This window comes from Centruroides sculpturatus, unplaced genomic scaffold (genome assembly GCF_000671375.1).
Source record: "Centruroides sculpturatus isolate CEXI.00-Female unplaced genomic scaffold, Cexi_2.0 scaffold978, whole genome shotgun sequence".
Classification (NCBI taxonomy): Eukaryota; Metazoa; Arthropoda; class Arachnida; order Scorpiones; family Buthidae; genus Centruroides; species Centruroides sculpturatus.
Window position 1 is genome coordinate 1 of NW_019385151.1, and position 10,949 is coordinate 10,949.

Genomic DNA, 10,949 nt, shown 5'->3' on the forward strand with positions numbered 1-10,949 from the left:
TTCTCAATATATTTATTTTGTTTGTACAAAATAAAAAAATAATTTTTAACGATATAATAGCCACGATTATTATTTTAAAAAGTTTACGTTAGGCTTAACATCGACAAAAATTCAATGTGAAGCAACACACAACAGAGAAAAATTTCAACACGGGATAGTTTAATATATTTTTTCATACATAATTGGTTATCCGAAAAATAAGTTATCCGAACAACCCCAGTCCCCGATTGATTCGGATAAACGACGCTCTACCGTATTCCAAAACAATATCATGCAATTTATGAATGATTTCAAGTGTCGTTACACTTCTTGGACGTCCACTGCAAGGCTAAACTTTCAAGCTTGTACTTCCATGTTTAAATTCTGCAGCCTGAATTTTACAGTTCTAAATGAAGATGCATCGTCACCCAATACATCTTGTTAAAAATTTTTTCTTGGTAGAAACCTTTTCAATGAAATCTTTGTTACTATAGGATGTTTGATTTTATTCATTTCAAACAAGCATTGAGATACCTTTGTTTAAACTTCTGTTTAAAAGACACTATTTGACACTTCAACTTGATATTTTGCATCTATTCATAAAACAGAAGTGACCTTAAAATAATGACCAAATATGTGACATATTACTGCAGGTCAGCTGCAAACTTTCCAAATTCTTCATTGTTTCTTTACACTATAAACATGCATTCAAACTACATAACTCTAGTTAATCCTTGTTTTTAGTATCCATTTCAATATTGGCATCACAAAATAATCAAACATTAAAGATATTTGATAGAGGACATCATACTTAACATAACAATGTTCAATGGAAAATATTTCACTTTTATAACCACTTGAAAGAATCAACTTTGAAACTTGACATTGCTTCCAAGTTGATTCTGATTGGGAATATGGGAATGTGCTGGGGTTTAACTGAAGCAATCAGCACATTTCCTAATGATGTCAGCATTTTTTGCTTAATATGTTAGGCAATGTGTGAATTTTATTTTATTTTCTCTCACTAGATATCAAGATGACTTTTCTGTTAATCGTGTTAATTTTTTATAGCATTTTAACTGTAAAGAATCGTGCGTTTTACTACTACTATAGAGAACTTCCTCATATTCCAATACCAGAATACAAAGCTTTCATAACACTATTTATGATGACAGTGATGTGTTTAACAAATGAGGAAGAAACCAGAATTAACATGCCACAATTACGCAATCAATGACTGATGCTCATTGCTTAATACCCAAGTTGTTTCTTTCCATAGACAGACTATGAATATTTCATTTTAAAAATAGCACATGCTATGTAATGTTTATTAAGTTCTTTCTGTATTTTTATCCTCAATAATAGGCCAAAATGCTTGAAAATACTCTAAAACTGTTGCAGACATCTCTAATAAGACAGAGTTCCATGTTTCAAACATACACAATTTAAAACATGTACTCTTATCATCTTGATAATTTAATAAGTTTGAATTCAAGGAAATAGTATTACATAAATTCAAACATAAAACAGTAATTTACTTTTAAACATCTTTAATACAAATATAAATCAGATTCAATCTATAATAAAGGTGATCCAAACTAAAACCTGAAACAATTCATAATATATAATTTTGATTTTCTGAATTAGATTTTTCTTGTTTATAGGGCTTCAATTTAAAAAACTGTAGACCTATAAATTACTACTGTCGTCCATCCATCTTTCTTTAATCTCGAGAACAGAGTTACATAGATGAAAGACGAGACCAGCTATGGAAACCTTCGGGGCAAAAAGCCCTGATTAACTATATAAGAACTTGTGACGTAAACAAGAAGTCACATTATTTCAATTCAAAAATGTTTCCCTAAAAATTGTTAGATAGATAACCAGCACAATTCTATTGTTATAGGAAAAGTATGATGTACAGGGGCAAGCCACTACTAATTTGAGATGGAGAGCATATATTTTAAATTAAATAAATTAATAATATGATTAAAAATTGCAACTCAGCATTGTGACAATGTCACAATAAATAATTGCTCATAAATTTTATCTTATTTATGTTTATACATATTGTCATTTTTAAAATTCTTTGAATAGTATAAAGAGAATGCAAGAATGCATGTTGCAGAAATGTGGGTGCTGAGATGGATGAGTAGTGTCACATGGAAAGATAAGATGAAGTATACTTACATTAGGGAATGGGCATCAGGAAAATTTAAGAAAAACTGAAGGAAAATCAACTGAGTTGGTTTGGGCACGTACAACACCAAGCAGAAACAGCCCCAGTATGAATAGTTCTGGGAATGTCAGTGGAAGGAGAGGAAGACCTAGAATGAGATCCTTAAATGTGATATGGAGGAATGCAGTGTCTCTGCAGAAGTTGCTTTGAACAGGACAGAATGGAAGAGAGAGACTCTAACCCTATATAGTTGGGAAAAGTTCAAGAAGAAGAAGAAAAAGTGTAGAGTGGCATCACAGAGAGAATTCAAAGATATGAATTCCTCCACAATGTTAAATATCACATTTTTGTTTTTTAGTACAAATAATAGCTCTTAGGACTACAGAACTCTGTAGAAACTGATTTGTGTATATATTTTGTCAAAAAATACATTTTTGTTATACAGTATTGTATATTCATCTATTATATTTCATACATTATAAAGATGGAACTATTTTCCTCTTCATACATGGACTACAGTATGTCAGTTCCGTGTGAAATGTCAGACTGTGATTATGAATCAGTTATTTACTTTCATAACATTTAATCAAAAATCATATTTTGAAATATTATAAATAAATTTAACATTTTAATGAAATAATGCAAAACAATTTCTCATTTCAATAAATAATTACTAGTCCCATTATTTTGACAAAAACTTCATAAAATTGCATACCTTCTTTTATAATGAATTTGCTTTACATATAAATTAAATAAATTTCAGATGTCAAATAAAATGTTCAATTAATTTACTAGAACTAATTACTAAAATTTAGCAAAATAAACCTTATAACAGCACTTCTACAATGGATATAACCTATTTAATAGATTCAAAGTTGAAATATTTTATTGAAGTTTAAGTGATTTTTAACGAGCAATTTACTACCAATTTTAATGAGGATCAAAACAACAATTATATGTAACATGCTAAATAATTATTTCATTTTTTGTATTACTAGAAAATAAAACATTTAAAATTAAAATAACTTAAATATTGATGGCTGGATGGACGACTCTACCACTCTAAGGAACCCAGGATCAAATCTGGATGGGTTAGAAAAACCCTAGAAATTTTTTGGGATGGACCATCAAGCCCCATCCCTCATCACCTGGTCGCTCCATTGTGGGCCTGGCCAAACCCTTAATGGATTTGCTGAAAAGGTCCTCTAAGTGCCCATGGGATGAAAAGAATTAATAAAAAAAACCTAAATATTTTAAACACGATAACAATAAAAGCACAATGGAGTAAAGCAAAACCTTAACAAACAAAATATATTTTTCTCTATACAATAAACTCTCAATTACCCAAATGAGTGAGGAAAAAATAATTCCAAATAATTGCATTTCCAGGTAATCCATTAAAAATTAAATGATCTTTATAAAGTTTTATATAAATTACCATATTCAAGCAGATTATTCATCAACATTTCAAAACTTCAAACAAAATTTTAAAAATTGCTTTATTGAACCCAAAATAAAAAAACTGTCACTTAATACTTTTGAATCATTTAAGGTTTCTCTAAGTAATCACTAACAAACTCGTGTCTTGAAATTTCCAAACATTTGATTAGAACAATCTTGACAAAAACTTCGGAGATAAACTTACAAATATTCAATTAACATATTTATCATACGTAACTCAAATAAAAGTTTGATTACATACATCCAATCACTATTAACATACTGTATATAAAACTGAATGTCTGTTGCTATACATATCCACCCTTTTGACTGATGATACCAAATTTTGCAGATAATCCCATGGAAAAATGTAAAACAATCTTTGAAATCAGGTCTATATCTGTGAATGAAATTATAACTTCAATGTACAAGTTTGTCAATTTTATAAAAATAAAAATTTACCATCATTTTACAAAATTTGTAACATTTATTGTTGCATTGCTATTTTACTTTATGATACGTGAATAAAAACAGTAATCATTAACAACAGTGTCTTCCATTTCCAAATTTCAAATGATTCGTAGTTTGATCCTATCTGTAAACATTTAATATATGCAGGACAATGCCGAGCTAACTCGCTAGTTCTCAATATCTTAACTTTTTGTCAACTTTTATACAATAACTGAGTTAAACTTTGAATGTAAATTTTTGTATAGTGCTTATAGTAACTAAGACTGTGACCAAGCAAATACAAAAATAAAAGTTTAATCTTGGAAAGTGAAATCATGTACATGCAAAAACTAGAATATATTGCATACATAACAGGAAATTTTTATTTCACATATATCTAGTGCAGTTTGATTTTTTGATTTTTATCACAGTTAGAAGTTTTTGAACTTTGTTTTCAATGCAAAATAAACAATTTGATCTTAGCAAAAAAACAAGTAAGTATATTTTAAAATAAAAATTAATTCAGCTACTTTCTACTGAAATTCAAAAATAATATATATTTTTTTGATTTATAAAATTATAAGATCAAAATTCTGTTTGTTATTCAATTATAATGATGTCTTTTATCCTTTTGTTATCTCTGAATAAAATAAACACAAAATGTCTTTTGTTTTTATTTGTTTTCATACACTGTTTAAGCATCCTAATAACATAATTTTAGTTTCCTTAAGCAGTATTAAATATAAATGTTGATCCATTTTCTATTATTATTAAATAAAAATACAAATCGTCAGGCTTTGGCACAATCATTTTAAGGAGAATAAAAAGAGGAAAAGACACAAATAATTATTTATTTATTTTTGCTCAGTAACTTAAAGTTCTTGCAAAATATTCACTTCACTCACTAGCATCTGAATAGCTTAAGTCCCTAGAAAATACTTAAGCTATATATTTTTTTGAAGTTCGGGGAACTGACGTTTATTTTTCTACTTTGATCACTGCTCATAGTTTGAGCAAGAAGTCTGTACACAAAAAATATTTTTTACACAAAAATCTTTTATTGTTGTAAACTGATATAATGAAATGTATGACTCTTCTTGAATCCATTATTATTTTAGATCACGCATTATGTTTTAATAATCTATCTTGAGATAATCGAAAGATTACTGTAACAATCTGCAAGTTAACCTATCTTAATGGTAAAATTTTATACTAAAGATGTATTTTAAAGTCAAAATAAAAAATATATCTTACTTTTCTGATTTTGCTACAAAATTTTTGAGAATTTTGAGTGTTTTAATAATGAATTTAGAGCATAACAAACAAAAATTATTTTGTGATAAAAAATTTCAGAGGTGCAATTTTTAATCACATTTTTAATTTATTTAATTTAAAATATATAATCTCCATCTTAAATTGGTAGTGTCTTGCCCTTGTACATCATACTTTTCCCAATAACAAAAAAAGTTGTGCCAGTCATCCATGTAATTCCATTCCATTTTCCATTCAGAAAAAAATTTGAATTAAAATCATTTTACTTCCAGTCTAGACCAGAAGTTCATATAAATCAGGGCTCCTACTCCTAAGCTTTTCATATCCTGTATTGACTTTCATTTATTTAACACCATTCTCAAGATTAAGGAAGGACAGACAAACACACAAATGAGCAATAGTGTGAATTTATAGCTCTACAATTTCTTTCAAATTGCAACCCGCAGAAATATCAATTAATAAGTTAACTACTGCCTGTAATATGATATTTTGCATATTTACCAACCACAATGAGAAAATCTAATATTTAATATTTTATTATAATGTAAATAGAAGGCTTGTTATATATAACAGTCAGTAGAGTGAAGATAACTAAAATATATGGACGACAACTGGCGGTCGTATGGCCTTGAACTGGAGACTATAAGATTACTGGCTATTTATATTACAAACCCGCTGTAATTACACGTGCTCACCGAATTAAAAGTTTTTACATCTATGTGTTAAAAGTATTTTACAATTTGTTTGGATTGCACATGTTTTTTTCTGTAAATATATATTATTTCGCACTTATGTACTTTGATTTTTGTTTTGTAATATTATTTACTTTATATGTGATAAAAGAGAATAATTAAACTATTTTTCAATACTTTCCCTTTTTTTAACTATTTACTATTAAAAAAACACTATCAGATATAAAATAGATTTTTATTAAAAAAAAAACACTATGACCACCAACCGTCGAACCACTTCATGAGGCCATATGATGGCTGGCGGTCGGAGCCAACTTTATAGATGTCTGCGAAAGGTACACTAAGATGTAAAACATCTTACAAAGCCAGGATAATTTAACCTTGAGTGAAACTACATTGGTTATAGTGATGTTAGGTGGTTGGATGGCTTTATACAGCCCTAATTAGTACAACCTCTGGTGCATCAGATGGAAGTTAACATGTTAAGCAATTGAATTATACAAACTTGTAACTCCTACATAAGAAAATGGGCATGCCATTGATTTTAGTAGTAATTCTCTAATTATTTTAAAACTTACTTATTATACATTATTACATCCTAACTAATGCCATATTTAGATTAACAGTCTAAATATAGCATGTTTTTGATTGATTAAATATATTGCTGGAGTACAAGATATACAGTAGAGCATCGTTTATCCAAAAGTCGGTTATCCGAAACGTCGGTTATCCGAAAGAATTCCAGTTGGCAAATTTAAATTTTCGCTAGTGCTGTGGCGCTGCAATCTTTGGCTATGTCTTGGGCTACTCAAATATTTTATGTTTTTGATACTAAATTAACTTCTGAAGTATCATTTTTTATTGTTTTTATATTTTTCAATATATTTATTTTGTTTGTACAAAATAAAGAAATAATTTTTAANATAGTAAATAGGGTATTAAAACATCATACTCGCTGAGATGCTATTTTTTATTTTTAATTATTTATTTTCTTTATTTATTTATTTTTCGTTAATGTAAAAATCCATAAAAAACCTTTTTAAGAAAAACAAGCATCACATTTCGGAATACTGGAATGCATGTGATTCACATTCATTTTTGAATTTCGACTTTTGAAATGTGGTTCGGAAGAAGTAATTTTTTTGAATATCGCAGTTTTGAAGAAGTTCTTTCTACTAGTCTTCGTTCTAACGAATTTTAAAGAAGAATAGTTGCTTGAGAAAGGACCCAGGAAGGAATCCGAAAACGTTTGCATATAATTTTACTCTTGTTTAATACCGGTTAAAGGGTTTGATGAAGGATTATATTTGTAATCCTTCATCAAACCCTTATCAGGATTATATTTGACAGTATCAGGATTATATTTGTAATCCTGATACTGTCAAAAAAAAAACAAATGAGCATGGACTTGATTTTTGATTTGCTCATGCAAGCTTTCCTTGATTGAGGGGATTTGCCAGTGTGCCAGTCTTCACTTTGACATTTTATTTTGGCATCATAATCGAAAATCCATGATTCATCACCAGTGATCACATGACTGAAAAAACCTCAATCTTTTTCAATTCTGTTGAGATCAAGGCATACATGCATCTGACTGTATTTCTGTTCAATCATGAGATTTTTTGGCACCATCTTGACACACACTTTTCTCACACCCAATTCTTAATTCAAAATTTGATGAAGGGTAAAACGATTCAAATTAAACTCACTACTCATCAGCTTCAATGTTAGTCGACGGTCTGGTCTCATAAGAGCCCTCACTTGTTACACATTTTCCATAGTTCTCGATGTTGAAGGCCTCCCTGAACGAGGGTTGTCTTCTACTGCTTCTCGGACCTCCAAAAATGCTTTGTGCCACAAAGAAACTTATACTCTTGATAAGGAACATTCCCCATAGGCTCGTTGTAACTTTTCGTAGGTCAAACTCACAGATTCATCAAGCTTAACACAAAATTTGGTGACACACCATTACTCCAAATCTCACTGTTCCATTTTCTGTAAAGCAATACCAATACCAAAACGAAACTTCACTTATCACACTCTTTATGACTGCTTACTTACTATGCAAGGTCAAAACTGTTACCGAGTGTCTAGGAGGGACTGACATAGAAGCTACATGAAAAGTAAGCCCAGTGTTTCCAGATCACTCTCAATAATGTCAATCTCATTACTTTTCTGCCACACCTTGTATATGCAAATTTTTGAGCTACACATTGTTTCTTTTGCCAAATATGCTAATTTTTCACTTTGTTGCTTTGTTGATTTTTTTTTGTTCTACTAGGTGTTTTACTAATATACACATACACTCCAGTCTGAAGAATTGTTGAGAGTAGAAGTTATATAGAAGGTTCTAGGAAAGTCTGTACACCTCTATAACCTCTAAATTACCTGTCATAGTGCACAGAAGTAATTGGCACTTACAGGAAAATGATCGTGTGCAGTTCAGTGAACGTGATTTTAGTGTTCTTAGCCACAAAATATGGAACTAAATAAAACTAACTCAGAAATCAACAGAGACAGATAAGAGTCTAATTACATAATGAAAGAGCATTGTTTAATTAATACAAAACAATACTTTACAACGTAGTACACTTCCATGGCACTATGACAGGTGGTTAAAACTTGTAGGGGTGCATGGACTTTTCTAAAACCCCTATATAAATACAAAATAACTAATCAGGACATTTATGTTCATCCTGATATGGGTATTGTTACATAATTTGTTATTTATTGTTAACTAAACAAAGAAATAAGATCTGTTTTTATTTCTTTTGTTGTTCTGATCATATACAAAATAACCAGAAAAACATTTTCCTAAGAATTTCCAAGAAAACCAATTTAAATTGCCATAATTTACTTTTTCACTTAAAAAAATAATGTAAGAAATTCCAATTGCTTATTGAAATGTCATATTTGGTTTCAAAATAACAATACATACACCATACTTCCGACCAATTTCATTATCCCAATGATATGTCTCAAATAATTATATTGTCTGGTTTATATATTTATACCATTTTTTATATAGCGGAGGTGGCCAAAAGGAACCATAATAAGAGCCATATATCACTTATCAGAAATATGTGAAAGCAGAGTTCTCTATTAGAGCAGTATTATATGTTTACAGTTTATAAAAAGAAATGATGTAAGTAGGTTGTATGGGAGTCACAATAAAGATCTAGAAGAGCCACCTGTGGCTCGCAAGCTGCAGTTTGGCCACCATGATATACAGTGTGAAATAAATGTGTTCAGTTATTTCCTTGTGCAATAATCATTTGAATAATCAAACTGTAATGTTGAAAGCAATTATAACTTAAATAATAAAATATTATACCACATTAAAAATAATTGTTTATTTTCAAATTTATATACTTGAAAGAAAGGCAGACAAACTATTACTACTGTCATTTTGTTTCTTTTGATTTTGTTCCAGTAGTAGTTGCTGAAGAAGAGAGTTTTTCTTCTTACGTTTTGGGGTAATTTTCTCATTTGAATTATTTTTTAAAATTTGAGAAGATTCAGAGTTGTTAAATGAAAGTGACATTTTCCTATTACCAGAACTTTTAACACTGTTTATACTGTTAAAAGACAAGTTTGAGAAATTGTGTTGTCTTTCTGGTGTCAAGACATCCATACTGCTTGATATCTTTGAACTAAAATAATTAAAAAAAAAAAAAATATGTATTATTAAAATATATCAGACAGAAATCAATATTACAGTAAATATTACATTAAAAATTATGTTTATTCCACTATTGTTAGATCATTTCAAATCAAATTGTCCTCTTCAACGATTTAGAAGTTTGATGCAATGTAATAGAGAGGTTGAGGCGCACGTTTTAAATGTGTAAACGTGTACGTGTGACGTTCGGCGCCGCTTTCCCGTAAGCCTAAAAGTTTGACAATGGTGTTTGGATAGTCGGTGGAATCACGCTCGACATTTCAAACACCATCGTCAAACTTTTATGCTTACGGGAAAGCGGCGCCGAACGTCACACGTACACGTTTACACGTTTAAAACGTGCGCCTCAACCTCTCTAATTTGTCATGAAAATAATGAAACTGACATAAAAAGAATTTTATTACATTTTAACAGGCAAATAAGATGGTTGGGATAGTAAATTATACTTTAATTCTACAACTGTACTTATATAGACACTTGCATAATCCTGATAAAAAATGATTGTTTACTTTGATAAAAGCAGTGTTTTTTTGCAAATTTTTTTAGTTGATTCAAAAGGTTTCTCCCATTATCACTTGGCCCTTTGGAAGATAATCAATTAACAATATCTCATTTAACATCCTAAAAAATCAAAGTCATTACCAGCGGGGACAGATCTAGGTTTTTTGGGGCTTAGGGCTTATTGAAGTCCAATGGGACCCCAGTTTTTGTTAATACAAATAATACTATAAATTATCATTATTATTATATTATTAATATTAATGATTTTTTACTAAATGATAAGTGCTCATTATTAATGAAAAAGTATTAAAAATTTATAATTCATTTTTTGTGGACCCTTGACACTTGGGGCCCAGGGCTTAAGCCCTGTTAGTCCCTATGTAGATCTGCCCATGGTCATTACCTACCACACACAAAAAACTGACTGCCATTTTATAGCTGGAAAATCACCATGTTTCCATTGTTTCAACTTCTGGTTTTTTTTTCTTTCTTTCTTCAGTATATGTATGTATGCATGTTTGTATGTATTGGGTTGTTCAGAAAGTAATTTCGTTTTCTTCCATGGAAAAAAACACAATATTTTTATAATAAATAAATATTTTATTGAATTATATATCGACCATTTTGGTCAAATACCTGTTGTCATCATTTCTGGTAGTAGCATGATTTCACATTCATAAAAGTTTTGATCGTTGCTTACAAAAAACTGATCCAAGTGATTTTTGACATTGTCATTTCAAGTAAATGTCTTACA